This window comes from Aquarana catesbeiana, linkage group LG03 (genome assembly GCF_042186555.1).
Source record: "Aquarana catesbeiana isolate 2022-GZ linkage group LG03, ASM4218655v1, whole genome shotgun sequence".
NCBI lineage: Eukaryota > Metazoa > Chordata > Amphibia > Anura > Ranidae > Aquarana > Aquarana catesbeiana.
The window spans coordinates 678,569,320-678,594,372 of NC_133326.1; the positions used below are offsets into that span (position 1 = coordinate 678,569,320).

General features: G+C 51.4%; 40 non-coding genes across 40 annotated transcripts; 20 read left to right on the forward strand and 20 right to left on the reverse strand.

Annotated features, from left to right (window-relative positions):
• Nucleotides 1-263: 263 nt before the first annotated feature.
• On the reverse strand, nucleotides 264-335 carry TRNAW-CCA (transfer RNA tryptophan (anticodon CCA)). The gene has a single exon. It is a non-coding gene; the product is annotated as a tRNA-Trp (tRNA).
• A 126-nt stretch (nucleotides 336-461) lies between these two features.
• TRNAI-AAU (transfer RNA isoleucine (anticodon AAU)) lies at nucleotides 462-535 on the forward strand. Its single transcript has one exon. It is a non-coding gene; the product is annotated as a tRNA-Ile (tRNA).
• A 974-nt stretch (nucleotides 536-1,509) lies between these two features.
• On the reverse strand, nucleotides 1,510-1,581 carry TRNAW-CCA (transfer RNA tryptophan (anticodon CCA)). Its single transcript has one exon. It is a non-coding gene; the product is annotated as a tRNA-Trp (tRNA).
• Nucleotides 1,582-1,707: 126 nt separating this feature from the next.
• Nucleotides 1,708-1,781, forward strand: TRNAI-AAU (transfer RNA isoleucine (anticodon AAU)). Its single transcript has one exon. It is a non-coding gene; the product is annotated as a tRNA-Ile (tRNA).
• Nucleotides 1,782-2,723: 942 nt separating this feature from the next.
• TRNAW-CCA (transfer RNA tryptophan (anticodon CCA)) lies at nucleotides 2,724-2,795 on the reverse strand. The gene has a single exon. It is a non-coding gene; the product is annotated as a tRNA-Trp (tRNA).
• Nucleotides 2,796-2,921: 126 nt separating this feature from the next.
• TRNAI-AAU (transfer RNA isoleucine (anticodon AAU)) lies at nucleotides 2,922-2,995 on the forward strand. The gene has a single exon. It is a non-coding gene; the product is annotated as a tRNA-Ile (tRNA).
• Nucleotides 2,996-3,937: 942 nt separating this feature from the next.
• On the reverse strand, nucleotides 3,938-4,009 carry TRNAW-CCA (transfer RNA tryptophan (anticodon CCA)). Its single transcript has one exon. It is a non-coding gene; the product is annotated as a tRNA-Trp (tRNA).
• A 126-nt stretch (nucleotides 4,010-4,135) lies between these two features.
• Nucleotides 4,136-4,209, forward strand: TRNAI-AAU (transfer RNA isoleucine (anticodon AAU)). The gene has a single exon. It is a non-coding gene; the product is annotated as a tRNA-Ile (tRNA).
• A 942-nt stretch (nucleotides 4,210-5,151) lies between these two features.
• On the reverse strand, nucleotides 5,152-5,223 carry TRNAW-CCA (transfer RNA tryptophan (anticodon CCA)). Its single transcript has one exon. It is a non-coding gene; the product is annotated as a tRNA-Trp (tRNA).
• A 126-nt stretch (nucleotides 5,224-5,349) lies between these two features.
• On the forward strand, nucleotides 5,350-5,423 carry TRNAI-AAU (transfer RNA isoleucine (anticodon AAU)). The gene has a single exon. It is a non-coding gene; the product is annotated as a tRNA-Ile (tRNA).
• Nucleotides 5,424-6,365: 942 nt separating this feature from the next.
• Nucleotides 6,366-6,437, reverse strand: TRNAW-CCA (transfer RNA tryptophan (anticodon CCA)). The gene has a single exon. It is a non-coding gene; the product is annotated as a tRNA-Trp (tRNA).
• Nucleotides 6,438-7,579: 1,142 nt separating this feature from the next.
• Nucleotides 7,580-7,651, reverse strand: TRNAW-CCA (transfer RNA tryptophan (anticodon CCA)). The gene has a single exon. It is a non-coding gene; the product is annotated as a tRNA-Trp (tRNA).
• A 126-nt stretch (nucleotides 7,652-7,777) lies between these two features.
• TRNAI-AAU (transfer RNA isoleucine (anticodon AAU)) lies at nucleotides 7,778-7,851 on the forward strand. Its single transcript has one exon. It is a non-coding gene; the product is annotated as a tRNA-Ile (tRNA).
• A 974-nt stretch (nucleotides 7,852-8,825) lies between these two features.
• On the reverse strand, nucleotides 8,826-8,897 carry TRNAW-CCA (transfer RNA tryptophan (anticodon CCA)). The gene has a single exon. It is a non-coding gene; the product is annotated as a tRNA-Trp (tRNA).
• Nucleotides 8,898-9,023: 126 nt separating this feature from the next.
• On the forward strand, nucleotides 9,024-9,097 carry TRNAI-AAU (transfer RNA isoleucine (anticodon AAU)). The gene has a single exon. It is a non-coding gene; the product is annotated as a tRNA-Ile (tRNA).
• A 942-nt stretch (nucleotides 9,098-10,039) lies between these two features.
• Nucleotides 10,040-10,111, reverse strand: TRNAW-CCA (transfer RNA tryptophan (anticodon CCA)). The gene has a single exon. It is a non-coding gene; the product is annotated as a tRNA-Trp (tRNA).
• A 126-nt stretch (nucleotides 10,112-10,237) lies between these two features.
• Nucleotides 10,238-10,311, forward strand: TRNAI-AAU (transfer RNA isoleucine (anticodon AAU)). The gene has a single exon. It is a non-coding gene; the product is annotated as a tRNA-Ile (tRNA).
• Nucleotides 10,312-11,285: 974 nt separating this feature from the next.
• Nucleotides 11,286-11,357, reverse strand: TRNAW-CCA (transfer RNA tryptophan (anticodon CCA)). Its single transcript has one exon. It is a non-coding gene; the product is annotated as a tRNA-Trp (tRNA).
• Nucleotides 11,358-11,483: 126 nt separating this feature from the next.
• On the forward strand, nucleotides 11,484-11,557 carry TRNAI-AAU (transfer RNA isoleucine (anticodon AAU)). The gene has a single exon. It is a non-coding gene; the product is annotated as a tRNA-Ile (tRNA).
• A 974-nt stretch (nucleotides 11,558-12,531) lies between these two features.
• On the reverse strand, nucleotides 12,532-12,603 carry TRNAW-CCA (transfer RNA tryptophan (anticodon CCA)). Its single transcript has one exon. It is a non-coding gene; the product is annotated as a tRNA-Trp (tRNA).
• Nucleotides 12,604-12,729: 126 nt separating this feature from the next.
• Nucleotides 12,730-12,803, forward strand: TRNAI-AAU (transfer RNA isoleucine (anticodon AAU)). Its single transcript has one exon. It is a non-coding gene; the product is annotated as a tRNA-Ile (tRNA).
• Nucleotides 12,804-13,777: 974 nt separating this feature from the next.
• TRNAW-CCA (transfer RNA tryptophan (anticodon CCA)) lies at nucleotides 13,778-13,849 on the reverse strand. Its single transcript has one exon. It is a non-coding gene; the product is annotated as a tRNA-Trp (tRNA).
• A 126-nt stretch (nucleotides 13,850-13,975) lies between these two features.
• Nucleotides 13,976-14,049, forward strand: TRNAI-AAU (transfer RNA isoleucine (anticodon AAU)). Its single transcript has one exon. It is a non-coding gene; the product is annotated as a tRNA-Ile (tRNA).
• Nucleotides 14,050-14,991: 942 nt separating this feature from the next.
• On the reverse strand, nucleotides 14,992-15,063 carry TRNAW-CCA (transfer RNA tryptophan (anticodon CCA)). The gene has a single exon. It is a non-coding gene; the product is annotated as a tRNA-Trp (tRNA).
• A 126-nt stretch (nucleotides 15,064-15,189) lies between these two features.
• TRNAI-AAU (transfer RNA isoleucine (anticodon AAU)) lies at nucleotides 15,190-15,263 on the forward strand. Its single transcript has one exon. It is a non-coding gene; the product is annotated as a tRNA-Ile (tRNA).
• A 942-nt stretch (nucleotides 15,264-16,205) lies between these two features.
• TRNAW-CCA (transfer RNA tryptophan (anticodon CCA)) lies at nucleotides 16,206-16,277 on the reverse strand. Its single transcript has one exon. It is a non-coding gene; the product is annotated as a tRNA-Trp (tRNA).
• A 126-nt stretch (nucleotides 16,278-16,403) lies between these two features.
• On the forward strand, nucleotides 16,404-16,477 carry TRNAI-AAU (transfer RNA isoleucine (anticodon AAU)). Its single transcript has one exon. It is a non-coding gene; the product is annotated as a tRNA-Ile (tRNA).
• A 974-nt stretch (nucleotides 16,478-17,451) lies between these two features.
• On the reverse strand, nucleotides 17,452-17,523 carry TRNAW-CCA (transfer RNA tryptophan (anticodon CCA)). Its single transcript has one exon. It is a non-coding gene; the product is annotated as a tRNA-Trp (tRNA).
• Nucleotides 17,524-17,649: 126 nt separating this feature from the next.
• TRNAI-AAU (transfer RNA isoleucine (anticodon AAU)) lies at nucleotides 17,650-17,723 on the forward strand. Its single transcript has one exon. It is a non-coding gene; the product is annotated as a tRNA-Ile (tRNA).
• Nucleotides 17,724-18,665: 942 nt separating this feature from the next.
• On the reverse strand, nucleotides 18,666-18,737 carry TRNAW-CCA (transfer RNA tryptophan (anticodon CCA)). The gene has a single exon. It is a non-coding gene; the product is annotated as a tRNA-Trp (tRNA).
• Nucleotides 18,738-18,863: 126 nt separating this feature from the next.
• TRNAI-AAU (transfer RNA isoleucine (anticodon AAU)) lies at nucleotides 18,864-18,937 on the forward strand. The gene has a single exon. It is a non-coding gene; the product is annotated as a tRNA-Ile (tRNA).
• Nucleotides 18,938-19,371: 434 nt separating this feature from the next.
• On the forward strand, nucleotides 19,372-19,445 carry TRNAI-AAU (transfer RNA isoleucine (anticodon AAU)). Its single transcript has one exon. It is a non-coding gene; the product is annotated as a tRNA-Ile (tRNA).
• A 974-nt stretch (nucleotides 19,446-20,419) lies between these two features.
• TRNAW-CCA (transfer RNA tryptophan (anticodon CCA)) lies at nucleotides 20,420-20,491 on the reverse strand. Its single transcript has one exon. It is a non-coding gene; the product is annotated as a tRNA-Trp (tRNA).
• A 126-nt stretch (nucleotides 20,492-20,617) lies between these two features.
• TRNAI-AAU (transfer RNA isoleucine (anticodon AAU)) lies at nucleotides 20,618-20,691 on the forward strand. Its single transcript has one exon. It is a non-coding gene; the product is annotated as a tRNA-Ile (tRNA).
• Nucleotides 20,692-21,633: 942 nt separating this feature from the next.
• TRNAW-CCA (transfer RNA tryptophan (anticodon CCA)) lies at nucleotides 21,634-21,705 on the reverse strand. Its single transcript has one exon. It is a non-coding gene; the product is annotated as a tRNA-Trp (tRNA).
• A 126-nt stretch (nucleotides 21,706-21,831) lies between these two features.
• Nucleotides 21,832-21,905, forward strand: TRNAI-AAU (transfer RNA isoleucine (anticodon AAU)). Its single transcript has one exon. It is a non-coding gene; the product is annotated as a tRNA-Ile (tRNA).
• A 942-nt stretch (nucleotides 21,906-22,847) lies between these two features.
• TRNAW-CCA (transfer RNA tryptophan (anticodon CCA)) lies at nucleotides 22,848-22,919 on the reverse strand. Its single transcript has one exon. It is a non-coding gene; the product is annotated as a tRNA-Trp (tRNA).
• Nucleotides 22,920-23,045: 126 nt separating this feature from the next.
• TRNAI-AAU (transfer RNA isoleucine (anticodon AAU)) lies at nucleotides 23,046-23,119 on the forward strand. Its single transcript has one exon. It is a non-coding gene; the product is annotated as a tRNA-Ile (tRNA).
• Nucleotides 23,120-24,093: 974 nt separating this feature from the next.
• On the reverse strand, nucleotides 24,094-24,165 carry TRNAW-CCA (transfer RNA tryptophan (anticodon CCA)). The gene has a single exon. It is a non-coding gene; the product is annotated as a tRNA-Trp (tRNA).
• A 126-nt stretch (nucleotides 24,166-24,291) lies between these two features.
• Nucleotides 24,292-24,365, forward strand: TRNAI-AAU (transfer RNA isoleucine (anticodon AAU)). Its single transcript has one exon. It is a non-coding gene; the product is annotated as a tRNA-Ile (tRNA).
• Nucleotides 24,366-25,053: the final 688 nt, after the last annotated feature.

The following is a 25,053-nucleotide window of genomic DNA, read 5'->3' on the forward strand; positions in this document are numbered from 1 at the left end:
TGTGTGCTTCATAAAATGACCCTTGCAGGTTTTACATGCTTGGTTCTTATTAATTTGAGGCTTTGCGACCCTCCAGCCAATGCTGTAAGCCCAGATGTGGAGCTTCTTCCAGGCCTACGGCACATTTGTTTGGGTTTGGCTGTTCACCCAGCCTTCTGAAGGTAATCTAGAGGCGAGTAGGAGCCTGCGTGGGTGTGAGCCCCAGTAGAATGATGGGACGCGGAAACACTAGAGGTTCAAGTAGGTGACTATGAAAACCAACATGACCCCGACGTGATTTGAACACGCAACCTTCTGATCTGGAGTCAGACGCGCTACCGTTGCGCCACGAGGTCTACTATGCTCGAGGGCTAAAGCTTTTGGCTACTCCTGCGTCAATTCTTCGGTGGTTGCCCACAGAATAACTCGGTTGCCCAGCTAGCCCTGTGCCAGCTTTGGCCGGCTTACCCTGTGCAAGTTTGGGCCGGTTAGCTCAGTTGGTTAGAGCGTGGTGCTAATAACGCCAAGGTCGCGGGTTCGATCCCCGTACGGGCCATTGCCCTTTTATTCCAACGGCGATGGATTTCTATGGCCGCGGGCGCCTGGCCTAGTTTTCTTTAACCTGTTCAACACGTAGCAAAAATGCCTATTTTGCAAGTGGCGCAGCCTAATTATGTCACAGCCACTAGCTAAACTCAGGTCACTTCTTGACTAACAGGGTGCCCCCTAATGGGATCCCCAAACATAAAGGCAGCACTTGTATCTTTTCTTAGTGTTCTTTCAGCACTCAGTCCTTTCACCCAGCAGCAGGCTCCCAAAGCACAGAGAGAGAGAGCAGGAGGGACAGCTCTGAGCATCAGTCAGCTTGCATGTACCAAGGCCTGTGGAGAGCTAAGATTCCGGCTGAGGTCTGGCTACAAGGTAAGGTGTGGACCTAGGAATGTACGCTTTATCCCACCCAAAGCGCTACAACACCTCAAGGCTCCAGAACAATATCTGCTTAAGATTGTGAGAAAACCAAAAGTTAGCTGACTCCACATCAGCCACAAGCCCTGGAGCCTCTCAGCACTCATATGTTAGAACCCGAAGTAGAAGATGTACGCCGTCCAAGATTCTGCCAGCCAGTGCCCCACATAGCCTTCCCCTGCGCTCAGAACTTAGGGAGGGATAATATTTTTCCAACATACAGCGGACGCGTGGCAGTCCATCAGCATTCCCTTGCTAGGTCCCCGGTCTGTGTGCTTCATAAAATGTGTAGCCTTGCAAAGCCAGCAACCACTTTGTGACCCTTGCAGGTTTTACATGCTTGGTTCTTATTAATTTGAGGCTTTGCGACCCTCCAGCCAATGCTGTAAGCCCAGATGTGGAGCTTCTTCCAGGCCTACGGCACATTTGTTTGGGTTTGGCTGTTCACCCAGCCTTCTGAAGGTAATCTAGAGGCGAGTAGGAGCCTGCGTGGGTGTGAGCCCCAGTAGAATGATGGGACGCGGAAACACTAGAGGTTCAAGTAGGTGACTATGAAAACCAACATGACCCCGACGTGATTTGAACACGCAACCTTCTGATCTGGAGTCAGACGCGCTACCGTTGCGCCACGAGGTCTACTATGCTCGAGGGCTAAAGTTTTTGGCTACTCCTGCGTCAATTCTTCGGTGGTTGCCCACAGAATAACTCGGTTGCCCAGCTAGCCCTGTGCCAGCTTTGGCCGGCTTACCCTGTGCAAGTTTGGGCCGGTTAGCTCAGTTGGTTAGAGCGTGGTGCTAATAACGCCAAGGTCGCGGGTTCGATCCCCGTATGGGCCATTGCCCTTTTATTCCAACGGCGATGGATTTCTATGGCCGCGGGCGCCTGGCCTAGTTTTCTTTAACCTGTTCAACACGTAGCAAAAATGCCTATTTTGCAAGTGGCGCAGCCTAATTATGTCACAGCCACTAGCTAAACTCAGGTCACTTCTTGACTAACAGGGTGCCCCCTAATGGGATCCCCAAACATAAAGGCAGCACTTGTATCTTTTCTTAGTGTTCTTTCAGCACTCAGTCCTTTCACCCAGCAGCAGGCTCCCAAAGCACAGAGAGAGAGAGCAGGAGGGACAGCTCTGAGCATCAGTCAGCTTGCATGTACCAAGGCCTGTGGACAGCTAAGATTCCGGCTGAGGTCTGGCTACAAGGTAAGGTGTGGACCTAGGAATGTACGCTTTATCCCACCCAAAGCGCTACAACACCTCAAGGCTCCAGAACAATATCTGCTTAAGATTGTGAGAAAACCAAAAGTTAGCTGACTCCACATCAGCCACAAGCCCTGGAGCCTCTCAGCACTCATATGTTAGAACCCGAAGTAAAAGATGTACGCCGTCCAAGATTCTGCCAGCCAGTGCCCCACATAGCCTTCCCCTGCGCTCAGAACTTAGGGAGGGATAATATTTTTCCAACATACAGCGGACGCGTGGCAGTCCATCAGCATTCCCTTGCTAGGTCCCCGGTCTGTGTGCTTCATAAAATGACCCTTGCAGGTTTTACATGCTTGGTTCTTATTAATTTGAGGCTTTGCGACCCTCCAGCCAATGCTGTAAGCCCAGATGTGGAGCTTCTTCCAGGCCTACGGCACATTTGTTTGGGTTTGGCTGTTCACCCAGCCTTCTGAAGGTAATCTAGAGGCGAGTAGGAGCCTGCGTGGGTGTGAGCCCCAGTAGAATGATGGGACGCGGAAACACTAGAGGTTCAAGTAGGTGACTATGAAAACCAACATGACCCCGACGTGATTTGAACACGCAACCTTCTGATCTGGAGTCAGACGCGCTACCGTTGCGCCACGAGGTCTACTATGCTCGAGGTCTAAAGCTTTTGGCTACTCCTGCGTCAATTCTTCGGTGGTTGCCCACAGAATAACTCGGTTGCCCAGCTAGCCCTGTGCCAGCTTTGGCCGGCTTACCCTGTGCAAGTTTGGGCCGGTTAGCTCAGTTGGTTAGAGCGTGGTGCTAATAACGCCAAGGTCGCGGGTTCGATCCCCGTACGGGCCATTGCCCTTTTATTCCAACGGCGATGGATTTCTATGGCCGCGGGCGCCTGGCCTAGTTTTCTTTAACCTGTTCAACACGTAGCAAAAATGCCTATTTTGCAAGTGGCGCAGCCTAATTATGTCACAGCCACTAGCTAAACTCAGGTCACTTCTTGACTAACAGGGTGCCCCCTAATGGGATCCCCAAACATAAAGGCAGCACTTGTATCTTTTCTTAGTGTTCTTTCAGCACTCAGTCCTTTCACCCAGCAGCAGGCTCCCAAAGCACAGAGAGAGAGAGCAGGAGGGACAGCTCTGAGCATCAGTCAGCTTGCATGTACCAAGGCCTGTGGAGAGCTAAGATTCCGGCTGAGGTCTGGCTACAAGGTAAGGTGTGGACCTAGGAATGTACGCTTTATCCCACCCAAAGCGCTACAACACCTCAAGGCTCCAGAACAATATCTGCTTAAGATTGTGAGAAAACCAAAAGTTAGCTGACTCCACATCAGCCACAAGCCCTGGAGCCTCTCAGCACTCATATGTTAGAACCCGAAGTAAAAGATGTACGCCGTCCAAGATTCTGCCAACCAGTGCCCCACATAGCCTTCCCCTGCGCTCAGAAGTTAGGGAGGGATAATATTTTTCCAACATACAGCGGACGCGTGGCAGTCCATCAGCATTCCCTTGCTAGGTCCCCGGTCTGTGTGCTTCATAAAATGACCCTTGCAGGTTTTACATGCTTGGTTCTTATTAATTTGAGGCTTTGCGACCCTCCAGCCAATGCTGTAAGCCCAGATGTGGAGCTTCTTCCAGGCCTACGGCACATTTGTTTGGGTTTGGCTGTTCACCCAGCCTTCTGAAGGTAATCTAGAGGCGAGTAGGAGCCTGCGTGGGTGTGAGCCCCAGTAGAATGATGGGACGCGGAAACACTAGAGGTTCAAGTAGGTGACTATGAAAACCAACATGACCCCGACGTGATTTGAACACGCAACCTTCTGATCTGGAGTCAGACGCGCTACCGTTGCGCCACGAGGTCTACTATGCTCGAGGGCTAAAGCTTTTGGCTACTCCTGCGTCAATTCTTCGGTGGTTGCCCACAGAATAACTCGGTTGCCCAGCTAGCCCTGTGCCAGCTTTGGCCGGCTTACCCTGTGCAAGTTTGGGCTGGTTAGCTCAGTTGGTTAGAGCGTGGTGCTAATAACGCCAAGGTCGCGGGTTCGATCCCCGTACGGGCCATTGCCCTTTTATTCCAACGGCGATGGATTTCTATGGCCGCGGGCGCCTGTCCTAGTTTTCTTTAACCTGTTCAACACGTAGCAAAAATGCCTATTTTGCAAGTGGCGCAGCCTAATTATGTCACAGCCACTAGCTAAACTCAGGTCACTTCTTGACTAACAGGGTGCCCCCTAATGGGATCCCCAAACATAAAGGCAGCACTTGTATCTTTTCTTAGTGTTCTTTCAGCACTCAGTCCTTTCACCCAGCAGCAGGCTCCCAAAGCACAGAGAGAGAGAGCAGGAGGGACAGCTCTGAGCATCAGTCAGCTTGCATGTACCAAGGCCTGTGGAGAGCTAAGATTCCGGCTGAGGTCTGGCTACAAGGTAAGGTGTGGACCTAGGAATGTACGCTTTATCCCACCCAAAGCGCTACAACACCTCAAGGCTCCAGAACAATATCTGCTTAAGATTGTGAGAAAACCAAAAGTTAGCTGACTCCACATCAGCCACAAGCCCTGGAGCCTCTCAGCACTCATATGTTAGAACCCGAAGTAAAAGATGTACGCCGTCCAAGATTCTGCCAACCAGTGCCCCACATAGCCTTCCCCTGCGCTCAGAAGTTAGGGAGGGATAATATTTTTCCAACATACAGCGGACGCGTGGCAGTCCATCAGCATTCCCTTGCTAGGTCCCCGGTCTGTGTGCTTCATAAAATGACCCTTGCAGGTTTTACATGCTTGGTTCTTATTAATTTGAGGCTTTGCGACCCTCCAGCCAATGCTGTAAGCCCAGATGTGGAGCTTCTTCCAGGCCTACGGCACATTTGTTTGGGTTTGGCTGTTCACCCAGCCTTCTGAAGGTAATCTAGAGGCGAGTAGGAGCCTGCGTGGGTGTGAGCCCCAGTAGAATGATGGGACGCGGAAACACTAGAGGTTCAAGTAGGTGACTATGAAAACCAACATGACCCCGACGTGATTTGAACACGCAACCTTCTGATCTGGAGTCAGACGCGCTACCGTTGCGCCACGAGGTCTACTATGCTCGAGGGCTAAAGCTTTTGGCTACTCCTGCGTCAATTCTTCGGTGGTTGCCCACAGAATAACTCGGTTGCCCAGCTAGCCCTGTGCCAGCTTTGGCCGGCTTACCCTGTGCAAGTTTGGGCTGGTTAGCTCAGTTGGTTAGAGCGTGGTGCTAATAACGCCAAGGTCGCGGGTTCGATCCCCGTACGGGCCATTGCCCTTTTATTCCAACGGCGATGGATTTCTATGGCCGCGGGCGCCTGGCCTAGTTTTCTTTAACCTGTTCAACACGTAGCAAAAATGCCTATTTTGCAAGTGGCGCAGCCTAATTATGTCACAGCCACTAGCTAAACTCAGGTCACTTCTTGACTAACAGGGTGCCCCCTAATGGGATCCCCAAACATAAAGGCAGCACTTGTATCTTTTCTTAGTGTTCTTTCAGCACTCAGTCCTTTCACCCAGCAGCAGGCTCCCAAAGCACAGAGAGAGAGAGCAGGAGGGACAGCTCTGAGCATCAGTCAGCTTGCATGTACCAAGGCCTGTGGAGAGCTAAGATTCCGGCTGAGGTCTGGCTACAAGGTAAGGTGTGGACCTAGGAATGTACGCTTTATCCCACCCAAAGCGCTACAACACCTCAAGGCTCCAGAACAATATCTGCTTAAGATTGTGAGAAAACCAAAAGTTAGCTGACTCCACATCAGCCACAAGCCCTGGAGCCTCTCAGCACTCATATGTTAGAACCCGAAGTAAAAGATGTACGCCGTCCAAGATTCTGCCAGCCAGTGCCCCACATAGCCTTCCCCTGCGCTCAGAACTTAGGGAGGGATAATATTTTTCCAACATACAGCGGACGCGTGGCAGTCCATCAGCATTCCCTTGCTAGGTCCCCGGTCTGTGTGCTTCATAAAATGACCCTTGCAGGTTTTACATGCTTGGTTCTTATTAATTTGAGGCTTTGCGACCCTCCAGCCAATGCTGTAAGCCCAGATGTGGAGCTTCTTCCAGGCCTACGGCACATTTGTTTGGGTTTGGCTGTTCACCCAGCCTTCTGAAGGTAATCTAGAGGCGAGTAGGAGCCTGCGTGGGTGTGAGCCCCAGTAGAATGATGGGACGCGGAAACACTAGAGGTTCAAGTAGGTGACTATGAAAACCAACATGACCCCGACGTGATTTGAACACGCAACCTTCTGATCTGGAGTCAGACGCGCTACCGTTGCGCCACGAGGTCTACTATGCTCGAGGGCTAAAGCTTTTGGCTACTCCTGCGTCAATTCTTCGGTGGTTGCCCACAGAATAACTCGGTTGCCCAGCTAGCCCTGTGCCAGCTTTGGCCGGCTTACCCTGTGCAAGTTTGGGCCGGTTAGCTCAGTTGGTTAGAGCGTGGTGCTAATAACGTCAAGGTCGCGGGTTCGATCCCCGTACGGGCCATTGCCCTTTTATTCCAACGGCGATGGATTTCTATGGCCGCGGGCGCCTGGCCTAGTTTTCTTTAACCTGTTCAACACGTAGCAAAAATGCCTATTTTGCAAGTGGCGCAGCCTAATTATGTCACAGCCACTAGCTAAACTCAGGTCACTTCTTGACTAACAGGGTGCCCCCTAATGGGATCCCCAAACATAAAGGCAGCACTTGTATCTTTTCTTAGTGTTCTTTCAGCACTCAGTCCTTTCACCCAGCAGCAGGCTCCCAAAGCACAGAGAGAGAGAGCAGGAGGGACAGCTCTGAGCATCAGTCAGCTTGCATGTACCAAGGCCTGTGGAGAGCTAAGATTCCGGCTGAGGTCTGGCTACAAGGTAAGGTGTGGACCTAGGAATGTACGCTTTATCCCACCCAAAGCGCTACAACACCTCAAGGCTCCAGAACAATATCTGCTTAAGATTGTGAGAAAACCAAAAGTTAGCTGACTCCACATCAGCCACAAGCCCTGGAGCCTCTCAGCACTCATATGTTAGAACCCGAAGTAAAAGATGTACGCCGTCCAAGATTCTGCCAGCCAGTGCCCCACATAGCCTTCCCCTGCGCTCAGAACTTAGGGAGGGATAATATTTTTCCAACATACAGCGGACGCGTGGCAGTCCATCAGCATTCCCTTGCTAGGTCCCCGGTCTGTGTGCTTCATAAAATGACCCTTGCAGGTTTTACATGCTTGGTTCTTATTAATTTGAGGCTTTGCGACCCTCCAGCCAATGCTGTAAGCCCAGATGTGGAGCTTCTTCCAGGCCTACGGCACATTTGTTTGGGTTTGGCTGTTCACCCAGCCTTCTGAAGGTAATCTAGAGGCGAGTAGGAGCCTGCGTGGGTGTGAGCCCCAGTAGAATGATGGGACGCGGAAACACTAGAGGTTCAAGTAGGTGACTATGAAAACCAACATGACCCCGACGTGATTTGAACACGCAACCTTCTGATCTGGAGTCAGACGCGCTACCGTTGCGCCACGAGGTCTACTATGTTCGAGGGCTAAAGCTTTTGGCTACTCCTGCGTCAATTCTTCGGTGGTTGCCCACAGAATAACTCGGTTGCCCAGCTAGCCCTGTGCCAGCTTTGGCCGGCTTACCCTGTGCAAGTTTGGGCCGGTTAGCTCAGTTGGTTAGAGCGTGGTGCTAATAACGCCAAGGTCGCGGGTTCGATCCCCGTACGGGCCATTGCCCTTTTATTCCAACGGCGATGGATTTCTATGGCCGCGGGCGCCTGGCCTAGTTTTCTTTAACCTGTTCAACACGTAGCAAAAATGCCTATTTTGCAAGTGGCGCAGCCTAATTATGTCACAGCCACTAGCTAAACTCAGGTCACTTCTTGACTAACAGGGTGCCCCCTAATGGGATCCCCAAACATAAAGGCAGCACTTGTATCTTTTCTTAGTGTTCTTTCAGCACTCAGTCCTTTCACCCAGCAGCAGGCTCCCAAAGCACAGAGAGAGAGAGCAGGAGGGACAGCTCTGAGCATCAGTCAGCTTGCATGTACCAAGGCCTGTGGAGAGCTAAGATTCCGGCTGAGGTCTGGCTACAAGGTAAGGTGTGGACCTAGAAATGTACGCTTTATCCCACCCAAAGCGCTACAACACCTCAAGGCTCCAGAACAATATCTGCTTAAGATTGTGAGAAAACCAAAAGTTAGCTGACTCCACATCAGCCACAAGCCCTGGAGCCTCTCAGCACTCATATGTTAGAACCCGAAGTAGAAGATGTACGCCGTCCAAGATTCTGCCAGCCAGTGCCCCACATAGCCTTCCCCTGCGCTCAGAACTTAGGGAGGGATAATATTTTTCCAACATACAGCGGACGCGTGGCAGTCCATCAGCATTCCCTTGCTAGGTCCCCGGTCTGTGTGCTTCATAAAATGTGTAGCCTTGCAAAGCCAGCAACCACTTTGTGACCCTTGTAGGTTTTACATGCTTGGTTCTTATTAATTTGAGGCTTTGCGACCCTCCAGCCAATGCTGTAAGCCCAGATGTGGAGCTTCTTCCAGGCCTACGGCACATTTGTTTGGGTTTGGCTGTTCACCCAGCCTTCTGAAGGTAATCTAGAGGCGAGTAGGAGCCTGCGTGGGTGTGAGCCCCAGTAGAATGATGGGACGCGGAAACACTAGAGGTTCAAGTAGGTGACTATGAAAACCAACATGACCCCGACGTGATTTGAACACGCAACCTTCTGATCTGGAGTCAGACGCGCTACCGTTGCGCCACGAGGTCTACTATGCTCGAGGGCTAAAGTTTTTGGCTACTCCTGCGTCAATTCTTCGGTGGTTGCCCACAGAATAACTCGGTTGCCCAGCTAGCCCTGTGCCAGCTTTGGCCGGCTTACCATGTGCAAGTTTGGGCTGGTTAGCTCAGTTGGTTAGAGCGTGGTGCTAATAACGCCAAGGTCGCGGGTTCGATCCCCGTACGGGCCATTGCCCTTTTATTCCAACGGCGATGGATTTCTATGGCCGCGGGCGCCTGGCCTAGTTTTCTTTAACCTGTTCAACACGTAGCAAAAATGCCTATTTTGCAAGTGGCGCAGCCTAATTATGTCACAGCCACTAGCTAAACTCAGGTCACTTCTTGACTAACAGGGTGCCCCCTAATGGGATCCCCAAACATAAAGGCAGCACTTGTATCTTTTCTTAGTGTTCTTTCAGCACTCAGTCCTTTCACCCAGCAGCAGGCTCCCAAAGCACAGAGAGAGAGAGCAGGAGGGACAGCTCTGAGCATCAGTCAGCTTGCATGTACCAAGGCCTGTGGACAGCTAAGATTCCGGCTGAGGTCTGGCTACAAGGTAAGGTGTGGACCTAGGAATGTACGATTTATCCCACCCAAAGCGCTACAACACCTCAAGGCTCCAGAACAATATCTGCTTAAGATTGTGAGAAAACCAAAAGTTAGCTGACTCCACATCAGCCACAAGCCCTGGAGCCTCTCAGCACTCATATGTTAGAACCCGAAGTAAAAGATGTACGCCGTCCAAGATTCTGCCAGCCAGTGCCCCACATAGCCTTCCCCTGCGCTCAGAACTTAGGGAGGGATAATATTTTTCCAACATACAGCGGACGCGTGGCAGTCCATCAGCATTCCCTTGCTAGGTCCCCGGTCTGTGTGCTTCATAAAATGACCCTTGCAGGTTTTACATGCTTGGTTCTTATTAATTTGAGGCTTTGCGACCCTCCAGCCAATGCTGTAAGCCCAGATGTGGAGCTTCTTCCAGGCCTACGGCACATTTGTTTGGGTTTGGCTGTTCACCCAGCCTTCTGAAGGTAATCTAGAGGCGAGTAGGAGCCTGCGTGGGTGTGAGCCCCAGTAGAATGATGGGACGCGGAAACACTAGAGGTTCAAGTAGGTGACTATGAAAACCAACATGACCCCGACGTGATTTGAACACGCAACCTTCTGATCTGGAGTCAGACGCGCTACCGTTGCGCCACGAGGTCTACTATGCTCGAGGGCTAAAGCTTTTGGCTACTCCTGCATCAATTCTTCGGTGGTTGCCCACAGAATAACTCGGTTGCCCAGCTAGCCCTGTGCCAGCTTTGGCCGGCTTACCCTGTGCAAGTTTGGGCCGGTTAGCTCAGTTGGTTAGAGCGTGGTGCTAATAACGCCAAGGTCGCGGGTTCGATCCCCGTACGGGCCATTGCCCTTTTATTCCAACGGCGATGGATTTCTATGGCCGCGGGCGCCTGGCCTAGTTTTCTTTAACCTGTTCAACACGTAGCAAAAATGCCTATTTTGCAAGTGGCGCAGCCTAATTATGTCACAGCCACTAGCTAAACTCAGGTCACTTCTTGACTAACAGGGTGCCCCCTAATGGGATCCCCAAACATAAAGGCAGCACTTGTATCTTTTCTTAGTGTTCTTTCAGCACTCAGTCCTTTCACCCAGCAGCAGGCTCCCAAAGCACAGAGAGAGAGAGCAGGAGGGACAGCTCTGAGCATCAGTCAGCTTGCATGTACCAAGGCCTGTGGACAGCTAAGATTCCGGCTGAGGTCTGGCTACAAGGTAAGGTGTGGACCTAGGAATGTACGCTTTATCCCACCCAAAGCGCTACAACACCTCAAGGCTCCAGAACAATATCTGCTTAAGATTGTGAGAAAACCAAAAGTTAGCTGACTCCACATCAGCCACAAGCCCTGGAGCCTCTCAGCACTCATATGTTAGAACCCGAAGTAAAAGATGTACGCCGTCCAAGATTCTGCCAGCCAGTGCCCCACATAGCCTTCCCCTGCGCTCAGAACTTAGGGAGGGATAATATTTTTCCAACATACAGCGGACGCGTGGCAGTCCATCAGCATTCCCTTGCTAGGTCCCCGGTCTGTGTGCTTCATAAAATGTGTAGCCTTGCAAAGCCAGCAACCACTTTGTGACCCTTGCAGGTTTTACATGCTTGGTTCTTATTAATTTGAGGCTTTGCGACCCTCCAGCCAATGCTGTAAGCCCAGATGTGGAGCTTCTTCCAGGCCTACGGCACATTTGTTTGGGTTTGGCTGTTCACCCAGCCTTCTGAAGGTAATCTAGAGGCGAGTAGGAGCCTGCGTGGGTGTGAGCCCCAGTAGAATGATGGGACGCGGAAACACTAGAGGTTCAAGTAGGTGACTATGAAAACCAACATGACCCCGACGTGATTTGAACACGCAACCTTCTGATCTGGAGTCAGACGCGCTACCGTTGCGCCACGAGGTCTACTATGCTCGAGGGCTAAAGTTTTTGGCTACTCCTGCGTCAATTCTTCGGTGGTTGCCCACAGAATAACTCGGTTGCCCAGCTAGCCCTGTGCCAGCTTTGGCCGGCTTACCCTGTGCAAGTTTGGGCCGGTTAGCTCAGTTGGTTAGAGCGTGGTGCTAATAACGCCAAGGTCGCGGGTTCGATCCCCGTACGGGCCATTGCCCTTTTATTCCAACGGCGATGGATTTCTATGGCCGCGGGCGCCTGGCCTAGTTTTCTTTAACCTGTTCAACACGTAGCAAAAATGCCTATTTTGCAAGTGGCGCAGCCTAATTATGTCACAGCCACTAGCTAAACTCAGGTCACTTCTTGACTAACAGGGTGCCCCCTAATGGGATCCCCAAACATAAAGGCAGCACTTGTATCTTTTCTTAGTGTTCTTTCAGCACTCAGTCCTTTCACCCAGCAGCAGGCTCCCAAAGCACAGAGAGAGAGAGCAGGAGGGACAGCTCTGAGCATCAGTCAGCTTGCATGTACCAAGGCCTGTGGAGAGCTAAGATTCCGGCTGAGGTCTGGCTACAAGGTAAGGTGTGGACCTAGGAATGTACGCTTTATCCCACCCAAAGCGCTACAACACCTCAAGGCTCCAGAACAATATCTGCTTAAGATTGTGAGAAAACCAAAAGTTAGCTGACTCCACATCAGCCACAAGCCCTGGAGCCTCTCAGCACTCATATGTTAGAACCCGAAGTAAAAGATGTACGCCGTCCAAGATTCTGCCAGCCAGTGCCCCACATAGCCTTCCCCTGCGCTCAGAACTTAGGGAGGGATAATATTTTTCCAACATACAGCGGACGCGTGGCAGTCCATCAGCATTCCCTTGCTAGGTCCCCGGTCTGTGTGCTTCATAAAATGTGTAGCCTTGCAAAGCCAGCAACCACTTTGTGACCCTTGCAGGTTTTACATGCTTGGTTCTTATTAATTTGAGGCTTTGCGACCCTCCAGCCAATGCTGTAAGCCCAGATGTGGAGCTTCTTCCAGGCCTACGGCACATTTGTTTGGGTTTGGCTGTTCACCTAGCCTTCTGAAGGTAATCTAGAGGCGAGTAGGAGCCTGCGTGGGTGTGAGCCCCAGTAGAATGATGGGACGCGGAAACACTAGAGGTTCAAGTAGGTGACTATGAAAACCAACATGACCCCGACGTGATTTGAACACGCAACCTTCTGATCTGGAGTCAGACGCGCTACCGTTGCGCCACGAGGTCTACTATGCTCGAGGGCTAAAGTTTTTGGCTACTCCTGCGTCAATTCTTCGGTGGTTGCCCACAGAATAACTCGGTTGCCCAGCTAGCCCTGTGCCAGCTTTGGCCGGCTTACCCTGTGCAAGTTTGGGCCGGTTAGCTCAGTTGGTTAGAGCGTGGTGCTAATAACGCCAAGGTCGCGGGTTCGATCCCCGTACGGGCCATTGCCCTTTTATTCCAACGGCGATGGATTTCTATGGCCGCGGGCGCCTGGCCTAGTTTTCTTTAACCTGTTCAACACGTAGCAAAAATGCCTATTTTGCAAGTGGCGCAGCCTAATTATGTCACAGCCACTAGCTAAACTCAGGTCACTTCTTGACTAACAGGGTGCCCCCTAATGGGATCCCCAAACATAAAGGCAGCACTTGTATCTTTTCTTAGTGTTCTTTCAGCACTCAGTCCTTTCACCCAGCAGCAGGCTCCCAAAGCACAGAGAGAGAGAGCAGGAGGGACAGCTCTGAGCATCAGTCAGCTTGCATGTACCAAGGCCTGTGGAGAGCTAAGATTCCGGCTGAGGTCTGGCTACAAGGTAAGGTGTGGACCTAGGAATGTACGCTTTATCCCACCCAAAGCGCTACAACACCTCAAGGCTCCAGAACAATATCTGCTTAAGATTGTGAGAAAACCAAAAGTTAGCTGACTCCACATCAGCCACAAGCCCTGGAGCCTCTCAGCACTCATATGTTAGAACCCGAAGTAAAAGATGTACGCCGTCCAAGATTCTGCCAGCCAGTGCCCCACATAGCCTTCCCCTGCGCTCAGAACTTAGGGAGGGATAATATTTTTCCAACATACAGCGGACGCGTGGCAGTCCATCAGCATTCCCTTGCTAGGTCCCCGGTCTGTGTGCTTCATAAAATGTGTAGCCTTGCAAAGCCAGCAACCACTTTGTGACCCTTGCAGGTTTTACATGCTTGGTTCTTATTAATTTGAGGCTTTGCGACCCTCCAGCCAATGCTGTAAGCCCAGATGTGGAGCTTCTTCCAGGCCTACGGCACATTTGTTTGGGTTTGGCTGTTCACCTAGCCTTCTGAAGGTAATCTAGAGGCGAGTAGGAGCCTGCGTGGGTGTGAGCCCCAGTAGAATGATGGGACGCGGAAACACTAGAGGTTCAAGTAGGTGACTATGAAAACCAACATGACCCCGACGTGATTTGAACACGCAACCTTCTGATCTGGAGTCAGACGCGCTACCGTTGCGCCACGAGGTCTACTATGCTCGAGGGCTAAAGTTTTTGGCTACTCCTGCGTCAATTCTTCGGTGGTTGCCCACAGAATAACTCGGTTGCCCAGCTAGCCCTGTGCCAGCTTTGGCCGGCTTACCCTGTGCAAGTTTGGGCCGGTTAGCTCAGTTGGTTAGAGCGTGGTGCTAATAACGCCAAGGTCGCGGGTTCGATCCCCGTACGGGCCATTGCCCTTTTATTCCAACGGCGATGGATTTCTATGGCCGCGGGCGCCTGGCCTAGTTTTCTTTAACCTGTTCAACACGTAGCAAAAATGCCTATTTTGCAAGTGGCGCAGCCTAATTATGTCACAGCCACTAGCTAAACTCAGGTCACTTCTTGACTAACAGGGTGCCCCCTAATGGGATCCCCAAACATAAAGGCAGCACTTGTATCTTTTCTTAGTGTTCTTTCAGCACTCAGTCCTTTCACCCAGCAGCAGGCTCCCAAAGCACAGAGAGAGAGAGCAGGAGGGACAGCTCTGAGCATCAGTCAGCTTGCATGTACCAAGGCCTGTGGAGAGCTAAGATTCCGGCTGAGGTCTGGCTACAAGGTAAGGTGTGGACCTAGGAATGTACGCTTTATCCCACCCAAAGCGCTACAACACCTCAAGGCTCCAGAACAATATCTGCTTAAGATTGTGAGAAAACCAAAAGTTAGCTGACTCCACATCAGCCACAAGCCCTGGAGCCTCTCAGCACTCATATGTTAGAACCCGAAGTAAAAGATGTACGCCGTCCAAGATTCTGCCAGCCAGTGCCCCACATAGCCTTCCCCTGCGCTCAGAACTTAGGGAGGGATAATATTTTTCCAACATACAGCGGACGCGTGGCAGTCCATCAGCATTCCCTTGCTAGGTCCCCGGTCTGTGTGCTTCATAAAATGACCCTTGCAGGTTTTACATGCTTGGTTCTTATTAATTTGAGGCTTTGCGACCCTCCAGCCAATGCTGTAAGCCCAGATGTGGAGCTTCTTCCAGGCCTACGGCACATTTGTTTGGGTTTGGCTGTTCACCCAGCCTTCTGAAGGTAATCTAGAGGCGAGTAGGAGCCTGCGTGGGTGTGAGCCCCAGTAGAATGATGGGACGCGGAAACACTAGAGGTTCAAGTAGGTGACTATGAAAACCAACATGACCCCGACGTGATTTGAACACGCAACCTTCTGATCTGGAGTCAGACGCGCTACCGTTGCGCCACGAGGTCTACTATGCTCGAGGGCTAAAGCTTTTGGCTACTCCTGCGTCAATTCTTCGGTGGTTGCCCACAGAATAACTCGGTTGCCCAGCTAGCCCTGTGCCAGCTTTGGCCGGCTTACCCTGTGCAAGTTTGGGCCGGTTAGCTCAGTTGGTTAGAGCGTGGTGCTAATAACGCCAAGGTCGCGGGTTCGATCCCCGTACGGGCCATTGCCCTTTTATTCCAACGGCGATGGATTTCTATGGCCGCGGGCGCCTGGCCTAGTTTTCTTTAACCTGTTCAACACGTAGCAAAAATGCCTATTTTGCAAGTGGCGCAGCCTAATTATGTCACAGCCACTAGCTAAACTCAGGTCACTTCTTGACTAACAGGGTGCCCCCTAATGGGATCCCCAAACATAAAGGCAGCACTTGTATCTTTTCTTAGTGTTCTTTCAGCACTCAGTCCTTTCACCCAGCAGCAGGCTCCCAAAGCACAGAGAGAGAGAGCAGGAGGGACAGCTCTGAGCATCAGTCAGCTTGCATGTACCAAGGCCTGTGGAGAGCTAAGATTCCGGCTGAGGTCTGGCTACAAGGTAAGGTGTGGACCTAGGAATGTACGCTTTATCCCACCCAAAGCGCTACAACACCTCAAGGCTCCAGAACAATATCTGCTTAAGATTGTGAGAAAACCAAAAGTTAGCTGACTCCACATCAGCCACAAGCCCTGGAGCCTCTCAGCACTCATATGTTAGAACCCGAAGTAAAAGATGTACGCCGTCCAAGATTCTGCCAGCCAGTGCCCCACATAGCCTTCCCCTGCGCTCAGAACTTAGGGAGGGATAATATTTTTCCAACATACAGCGGACGCGTGGCAGTCCATCAGCATTCCCTTGCTAGGTCCCCGGTCTGTGTGCTTCATAAAATGACCCTTGCAGGTTTTACATGCTTGGTTCTTATTAATTTGAGGCTTTGCGACCCTCCAGCCAATGCTGTAAGCCCAGATGTGGAGCTTCTTCCAGGCCTACGGCACATTTGTTTGGGTTTGGCTGTTCACCCAGCCTTCTGAAGGTAATCTAGAGGCGAGTAGGAGCCTGCGTGGGTGTGAGCCCCAGTAGAATGATGGGACGCGGAAACACTAGAGGTTCAAGTAGGTGACTATGAAAACCAACATGACCCCGACGTGATTTGAACACGCAACCTTCTGATCTGGAGTCAGACGCGCTACCGTTGCGCCACGAGGTCTACTATGCTCGAGGGCTAAAGCTTTTGGCTACTCCTGCGTCAATTCTTCGGTGGTTGCCCACAGAATAACTCGGTTGCCCAGCTAGCCCTGTGCCAGCTTTGGCCGGCTTACCCTGTGCAAGTTTGGGCCGGTTAGCTCAGTTGGTTAGAGCGTGGTGCTAATAACGCCAAGGTCGCGGGTTCGATCCCCGTACGGGCCATTGCCCTTTTATTCCAACGGCGATGGATTTCTATGGCCGCGGGCGCCTGGCCTAGTTTTCTTTAACCTGTTCAACACGTAGCAAAAATGCCTATTTTGCAAGTGGCGCAGCCTAATTATGTCACAGCCACTAGCTAAACTCAGGTCACTTCTTGACTAACAGGGTGCCCCCTAATGGGATCCCCAAACATAAAGGCAGCACTTGTATCTTTTCTTAGTGTTCTTTCAGCACTCAGTCCTTTCACCCAGCAGCAGGCTCCCAAAGCACAGAGAGAGAGAGCAGGAGGGACAGCTCTGAGCATCAGTCAGCTTGCATGTACCAAGGCCTGTGGAGAGCTAAGATTCCGGCTGAGGTCTGGCTACAAGGTAAGGTGTGGACCTAGGAATGTACGCTTTATCCCACCCAAAGCGCTACAACACCTCAAGGCTCCAGAACAATATCTGCTTAAGATTGTGAGAAAACCAAAAGTTAGCTGACTCCACATCAGCCACAAGCCCTGGAGCCTCTCAGCACTCATATGTTAGAACCCGAAGTAAAAGATGTACGCCGTCCAAGATTCTGCCAGCCAGTGCCCCACATAGCCTTCCCCTGCGCTCAGAACTTAGGGAGGGATAATATTTTTCCAACATACAGCGGACGCGTGGCAGTCCATCAGCATTCCCTTGCTAGGTCCCCGGTCTGTGTGCTTCATAAAATGTGTAGCCTTGCAAAGCCAGCAACCACTTTGTGACCCTTGCAGGTTTTACATGCTTGGTTCTTATTAATTTGAGGCTTTGCGACCCTCCAGCCAATGCTGTAAGCCCAGATGTGGAGCTTCTTCCAGGCCTACGGCACATTTGTTTGGGTTTGGCTGTTCACCCAGCCTTCTGAAGGTAATCTAGAGGCGAGTAGGAGCCTGCGTGGGTGTGAGCCCCAGTAGAATGATGGGACGCGGAAACACTAGAGGTTCAAGTAGGTGACTATGAAAACCAACATGACCCCGACGTGATTTGAACACGCAACCTTCTGATCTGGAGTCAGACGCGCTACCGTTGCGCCACGAGGTCTACTATGCTCGAGGGCTAAAGTTTTTGGCTACTCCTGCGTCAATTCTTCGGTGGTTGCCCACAGAATAACTCGGTTGCCCAGCTAGCCCTGTGCCAGCTTTGGCCGGCTTACCCTGTGCAAGTTTGGGCCGGTTAGCTCAGTTGGTTAGAGCGTGGTGCTAATAACGCCAAGGTCGCGGGTTCGATCCCCGTACGGGCCATTGCCCTTTTATTCCAACGGCGATGGATTTCTATGGCCGCGGGCGCCTGGCCTAGTTTTCTTTAACCTGTTCAACACGTAGCAAAAATGCCTATTTTGCAAGTGGCGCAGCCTAATTATGTCACAGCCACTAGCTAAACTCAGGTCACTTCTTGACTAACAGGGTGCCCCCTAATGGGATCCCCAAACATAAAGGCAGCACTTGTATCTTTTCTTAGTGTTCTTTCAGCACTCAGTCCTTTCACCCAGCAGCAGGCTCCCAAAGCACAGAGAGAGAGAGCAGGAGGGACAGCTCTGAGCATCAGTCAGCTTGCATGTACCAAGGCCTGTGGAGAGCTAAGATTCCGGCTGAGGTCTGGCTACAAGGTAAGGTGTGGACCTAGGAATGTACGCTTTATCCCACCCAAAGCGCTACAACACCTCAAGGCTCCAGAACAATATCTGCTTAAGATTGTGAGAAAACCAAAAGTTAGCTGACTCCACATCAGCCACAAGCCCTGGAGCCTCTCAGCACTCATATGTTAGAACCCGAAGTAAAAGATGTACGCCGTCCAAGATTCTGCCAGCCAGTGCCCCACATAGCCTTCCCCTGCGCTCAGAACTTAGGGAGGGATAATATTTTTCCAACATACAGCGGACGCGTGGCAGTCCATCAGCATTCCCTTGCTAGGTCCCCGGTCTGTGTGCTTCATAAAATGACCCTTGCAGGTTTTACATGCTTGGTTCTTATTAATTTGAGGCTTTGCGACCCTCCAGCCAATGCTGTAAGCCCAGATGTGGAGCTTCTTCCAGGCCTACGGCACATTTGTTTGGGTTTGGCTGTTCACCCAGCCTTCTGAAGGTAATCTAGAGGCGAGTAGGAGCCTGCGTGGGTGTGAGCCCCAGTAGAATGATGGGACGCGGAAACACTAGAGGTTCAAGTAGGTGACTATGAAAACCAACATGACCCCGACGTGATTTGAACACGCAACCTTCTGATCTGGAGTCAGACGCGCTACCGTTGCGCCACGAGGTCTACTATGCTCGAGGGCTAAAGCTTTTGGCTACTCCTGCGTCAATTCTTCGGTGGTTGCCCACAGAATAACTCGGTTGCCCAGCTAGCCCTGTGCCAGCTTTGGCCGGCTTACCCTGTGCAAGTTTGGGCCGGTTAGCTCAGTTGGTTAGAGCGTGGTGCTAATAACGCCAAGGTCGCGGGTTCGATCCCCGTACGGGCCATTGCCCTTTTATTCCAACGGCGATGGATTTCTATGGCCGCGGGCGCCTGGCCTAGTTTTCTTTAACCTGTTCAACACGTAGCAAAAATGCCTATTTTGCAAGTGGCGCAGCCTAATTATGTCACAGCCACTAGCTAAACTCAGGTCACTTCTTGACTAACAGGGTGCCCCCTAATGGGATCCCCAAACATAAAGGCAGCACTTGTATCTTTTCTTAGTGTTCTTTCAGCACTCAGTCCTTTCACCCAGCAGCAGGCTCCCAAAGCACAGAGAGAGAGAGCAGGAGGGACAGCTCTGAGCATCAGTCAGCTTGCATGTACCAAGGCCTGTGGAGAGCTAAGATTCCAGCTGAGGTCTGGCTACAAGGTAAGGTGTGGACCTAGGAATGTACGCTTTATCCCACCCGCTTTGGCCGGTTTACCCTGTGCAAGTTTGGGCCGGTTAGCTCAGTTGGTTAGAGCGTGGTGCTAATAACGCCAAGGTCGCGGGTTCGATCCCCGTACGGGCCATTGCCCTTTTATTCCAACGGCGATGGATTTCTATGGCCGCGGGCGCCTGGCCTAGTTTTCTTTAACCTGTTCAACACGTAGCAAAAATGCCTATTTTGCAAGTGGCGCAGCCTAATTATGTCACAGCCACTAGCTAAACTCAGGTCACTTCTTGACTAACAGGGTGCCCCCTAATGGGATCCCCAAACATAAAGGCAGCACTTGTATCTTTTCTTAGTGTTCTTTCAGCACTCAGTCCTTTCACCCAGCAGCAGGCTCCCAAAGCACAGAGAGAGAGAGCAGGAGGGACAGCTCTGAGCATCAGTCAGCTTGCATGTACCAAGGCCTGTGGAGAGCTAAGATTCCGGCTGAGGTCTGGCTACAAGGTAAGGTGTGGACCTAGGAATGTACGCTTTATCCCACCCAAAGCGCTACAACACCTCAAGGCTCCAGAACAATATCTGCTTAAGATTGTGAGAAAACCAAAAGTTAGCTGACTCCACATCAGCCACAAGCCCTGGAGCCTCTCAGCACTCATATGTTAGAACCCGAAGTAAAAGATGTACGCCGTCCAAGATTCTGCCAGCCAGTGCCCCACATAGCCTTCCCCTGCGCTCAGAACTTAGGGAGGGATAATATTTTTCCAACATACAGCGGACGCGTGGCAGTCCATCAGCATTCCCTTGCTAGGTCCCCGGTCTGTGTGCTTCATAAAATGTGTAGCCTTGCAAAGCCAGCAACCACTTTGTGACCCTTGCAGGTTTTACATGCTTGGTTCTTATTAATTTGAGGCTTTGCGACCCTCCAGCCAATGCTGTAAGCCCAGATGTGGAGCTTCTTCCAGGCCTACGGCACATTTGTTTGGGTTTGGCTGTTCACCCAGCCTTCTGAAGGTAATCTAGAGGCGAGTAGGAGCCTGCGTGGGTGTGAGCCCCAGTAGAATGATGGGACGCGGAAACACTAGAGGTTCAAGTAGGTGACTATGAAAACCAACATGACCCCGACGTGATTTGAACACGCAACCTTCTGATCTGGAGTCAGACGCGCTACCGTTGCGCCACGAGGTCTACTATGCTCGAGGGCTAAAGTTTTTGGCTACTCCTGCGTCAATTCTTCGGTGGTTGCCCACAGAATAACTCGGTTGCTCAGCTAGCCCTGTGCCAGCTTTGGCCGGCTTACCCTGTGCAAGTTTGGGCCGGTTAGCTCAGATGGTTAGAGCGTGGTGCTAATAACGCCAAGGTCGCGGGTTCGATCCCCGTACGGGCCATTGCCCTTTTATTCCAACGGCGATGGATTTCTATGGCCGCGGGCGCCTGGCCTAGTTTTCTTTAACCTGTTCAACACGTAGCAAAAATGCCTATTTTGCAAGTGGCGCAGCCTAATTATGTCACAGCCACTAGCTAAACTCAGGTCACTTCTTGACTAACAGGGTGCCCCCTAATGGGATCCCCAAACATAAAGGCAGCACTTGTATCTTTTCTTAGTGTTCTTTCAGCACTCAGTCCTTTCACCCAGCAGCAGGCTCCCAAAGCACAGAGAGAGAGAGCAGGAGGGACAGCTCTGAGCATCAGTCAGCTTGCATGTACCAAGGCCTGTGGAGAGCTAAGATTCCGGCTGAGGTCTGGCTACAAGGTAAGGTGTGGACCTAGGAATGTACGCTTTATCCCACCCAAAGCGCTACAACACCTCAAGGCTCCAGAACAATATCTGCTTAAGATTGTGAGAAAACCAAAAGTTAGCTGACTCCACATCAGCCACAAGCCCTGGAGCCTCTCAGCACTCATATGTTAGAACCCGAAGTAAAAGATGTACGCTGTCCAAGATTCTGCCAGCCAGTGCCCCACATAGCCTTCCCCTGCGCTCAGAACTTAGGGAGGGATAATATTTTTCCAACATACAGCGGACGCGTGGCAGTCCATCAGCATTCCCTTGCTAGGTCCCCGGTCTGTGTGCTTCATAAAATGACCCTTGCAGGTTTTACATGCTTGGTTCTTATTAATTTGAGGCTTTGCGACCCTCCAGCCAATGCTGTAAGCCCAGATGTGGAGCTTCTTCCAGGCCTACGGCACATTTGTTTGGGTTTGGCTGTTCACCCAGCCTTCTGAAGGTAATCTAGAGGCGAGTAGGAGCCTGCGTGGGTGTGAGCCCCAGTAGAATGATGGGACGCGGAAACACTAGAGGTTCAAGTAGGTGACTATGAAAACCAACATGACCCCGACGTGATTTGAACACGCAACCTTCTGATCTGGAGTCAGACGCGCTACCGTTGCGCCACGAGGTCTACTATGCTCGAGGGATAAAGCTTTTGGCTACTCCTGCGTCAATTCTTCGGTGGTTGCCCACAGAATAACTCGGTTGCCCAGCTAGCCCTGTGCCAGCTTTGGCCGGCTTACCCTGTGCAAGTTTGGGCCGGTTAGCTCAGTTGGTTAGAGCGTGGTGCTAATAACGCCAAGGTCGCGGGTTCGATCCCCGTACGGGCCATTGCCCTTTTATTCCAACGGCGATGGATTTCTATGGCCGCGGGCGCCTGGCCTAGTTTTCTTTAACCTGTTCAACACGTAGCAAAAATGCCTATTTTGCAAGTGGCGCAGCCTAATTATGTCACAGCCACTAGCTAAACTCAGGTCACTTCTTGACTAACAGGGTGCCCCCTAATGGGATCCCCAAACATAAAGGCAGCACTTGTATCTTTTCTTAGTGTTCTTTCAGCACTCAGTCCTTTCACCCAGCAGCAGGCTCCCAAAGCACAGAGAGAGAGAGCAGGAGGGACAGCTCTGAGCATCAGTCAGCTTGCATGTACCAAGGCCTGTGGAGAGCTAAGATTCCGGCTGAGGTCTGGCTACAAGGTAAGGTGTGGACCTAGGAATGTACGCTTTATCCCACCCAAAGCGCTACAACACCTCAAGGCTCCAGAACAATATCTGCTTAAGATTGTGAGAAAACCAAAAGTTAGCTGACTCCACATCAGCCACAAGCCCTGGAGCCTCTCAGCACTCATATGTTAGAACCCGAAGTAAAAGATGTACGCCGTCCAAGATTCTGCCAGCCAGTGCCCCACATAGCCTTCCCCTGCGCTCAGAACTTAGGGAGGGATAATATTTTTCCAACATACAGCGGACGCGTGGCAGTCCATCAGCATTCCCTTGCTAGGTCCCCGGTCTGTGTGCTTCATAAAATGACCCTTGCAGGTTTTACATGCTTGGTTCTTATTAATTTGAGGCTTTGCGACCCTCCAGCCAATGCTGTAAGCCCAGATGTGGAGCTTCTTCCAGGCCTACGGCACATTTGTTTGGGTTTGGCTGTTCACCCAGCCTTCTGAAGGTAATCTAGAGGCGAGTAGGAGCCTGCGTGGGTGTGAGCCCCAGTAGAATGATGGGACGCGGAAACACTAGAGGTTCAAGTAGGTGACTATGAAAACCAACATGACCCCGACGTGATTTGAACACGCAACCTTCTGATCTGGAGTCAGACGCGCTACCGTTGCGCCACGAGGTCTACTATGCTCGAGGGCTAAAGCTTTTAGCTACTCCTGCGTCAATTCTTCGGTGGTTGCCCACAGAATAACTCGGTTGCCCAGCTAGCCCTGTGCCAGCTTTGGCCGGCTTACCCTGTGCAAGTTTGGGCCGGTTAGCTCAGTTGGTTAGAGCGTGGTGCTAATAACGCCAAGGTCGCGGGTTCGATCCCCGTACGGGCCATTGCCCTTTTATTCCAACGGCGATGGATTTCTATGGCCGCGGGCGCCTGGCCTAGTTTTCTTTAACCTGTTCAACACGTAGCAAAAATGCCTATTTTGCAAGTGGCGCAGCCTAATTATGTCACAGCCACTAGCTAAACTCAGGTCACTTCTTGACTAACAGGGTGCCCCCTAATGGGATCCCCAAACATAAAGGCAGCACTTGTATCTTTTCTTAGTGTTCTTTCAGCACTCAGTCCTTTCACCCAGCAGCAGGCTCCCAAAGCACAGAGAGAGAGAGCAGGAGGGACAGCTCTGAGCATCAGTCAGCTTGCATGTACCAAGGCCTGTGGACAGCTAAGATTCCGGCTGAGGTCTGGCTACAAGGTAAGGTGTGGACCTAGGAATGTACGCTTTATCCCACCCAAAGCGCTACAACACCTCAAGGCTCCAGAACAATATCTGCTTAAGATTGTGAGAAAACCAAAAGTTAGCTGACTCCACATCAGCCACAAGCCCTGGAGCCTCTCAGCACTCATATGTTAGAACCCGAAGTAAAAGATGTACGCCGTCCAAGATTCTGCCAGCCAGTGCCCCACATAGCCTTCCCCTGCGCTCAGAACTTAGGGAGGGATAATATTTTTCCAACATACAGCGGACGCGTGGCAGTCCATCAGCATTCCCTTCCTAGGTCCCCGGTCTGTGTGCTTCATAAAATGTGTAGCCTTGCAAAGCCAGCAACCACTTTGTGACCCTTGCAGGTTTTACATGCTTGGTTCTTATTAATTTGAGGCTTTGCGACCCTCCAGCCAATGCTGTAAGCCCAGATGTGGAGCTTCTTCCAGGCCTACGGCACATTTGTTTGGGTTTGGCTGTTCACCCAGCCTTCTGAAGGTAATCTAGAGGCGAGTAGGAGCCTGCGTGGGTGTGAGCCCCAGTAGAATGATGGGACGCGGAAACACTAGAGGTTCAAGTAGGTGACTATGAAAACCAACATGACCCCGACGTGATTTGAACACGCAACCTTCTGATCTGGAGTCAGACGCGCTACCGTTGCGCCACGAGGTCTACTATGCTCGAGGGCTAAAGCTTTTGGCTACTCCTGCGTCAATTCTTCGGTGGTTGCCCACAGAATAACTCGGTTGCCCAGCTAGCCCTGTGCCAGCTTTGGCCGGCTTACCCTGTGCAAGTTTGGGCCGGTTAGCTCAGTTGGTTAGAGCGTGGTGCTAATAACGCCAAGGTCGCGGGTTCGATCCCCGTACGGGCCATTGCCCTTTTATTCCAACGGCGATGGATTTCTATGGCCGCGGGCGCCTGGCCTAGTTTTCTTTAACCTGTTCAACACGTAGCAAAAATGCCTATTTTGCAAGTGGCGCAGCCTAATTATGTCACAGCCACTAGCTAAACTCAGGTCACTTCTTGACTAACAGGGTGCCCCCTAATGGGATCCCCAAACATAAAGGCAGCACTTGTATCTTTTCTTAGTGTTCTTTCAGCACTCAGTCCTTTCACCCAGCAGCAGGCTCCCAAAGCACAGAGAGAGAGAGCAGGAGGGACAGCTCTGAGCATCAGTCAGCTTGCATGTACCAAGGCCTGTGGAGAGCTAAGATTCCGGCTGAGGTCTGGCTACAAGGTAAGGTGTGGACCTAGGAATGTACGCTTTATCCCACCCAAAGCGCTACAACACCTCAAGGCTCCAGAACAATATCTGCTTAAGATTGTGAGAAAACCAAAAGTTAGCTGACTCCACATCAGCCACAAGCCCTGGAGCCTCTCAGCACTCATATGTTAGAACCCGAAGTAAAAGATGTACGCCGTCCAAGATTCTGCCAGCCAGTGCCCCACATAGCCTTCCCCTGCGCTCAGAACTTAGGGAGGGATAATATTTTTCCAACATACAGCGGACGCGTGGCAGTCCATCAGCATTCCCTTGCTAGGTCCCCGGTCTGTGTGCTT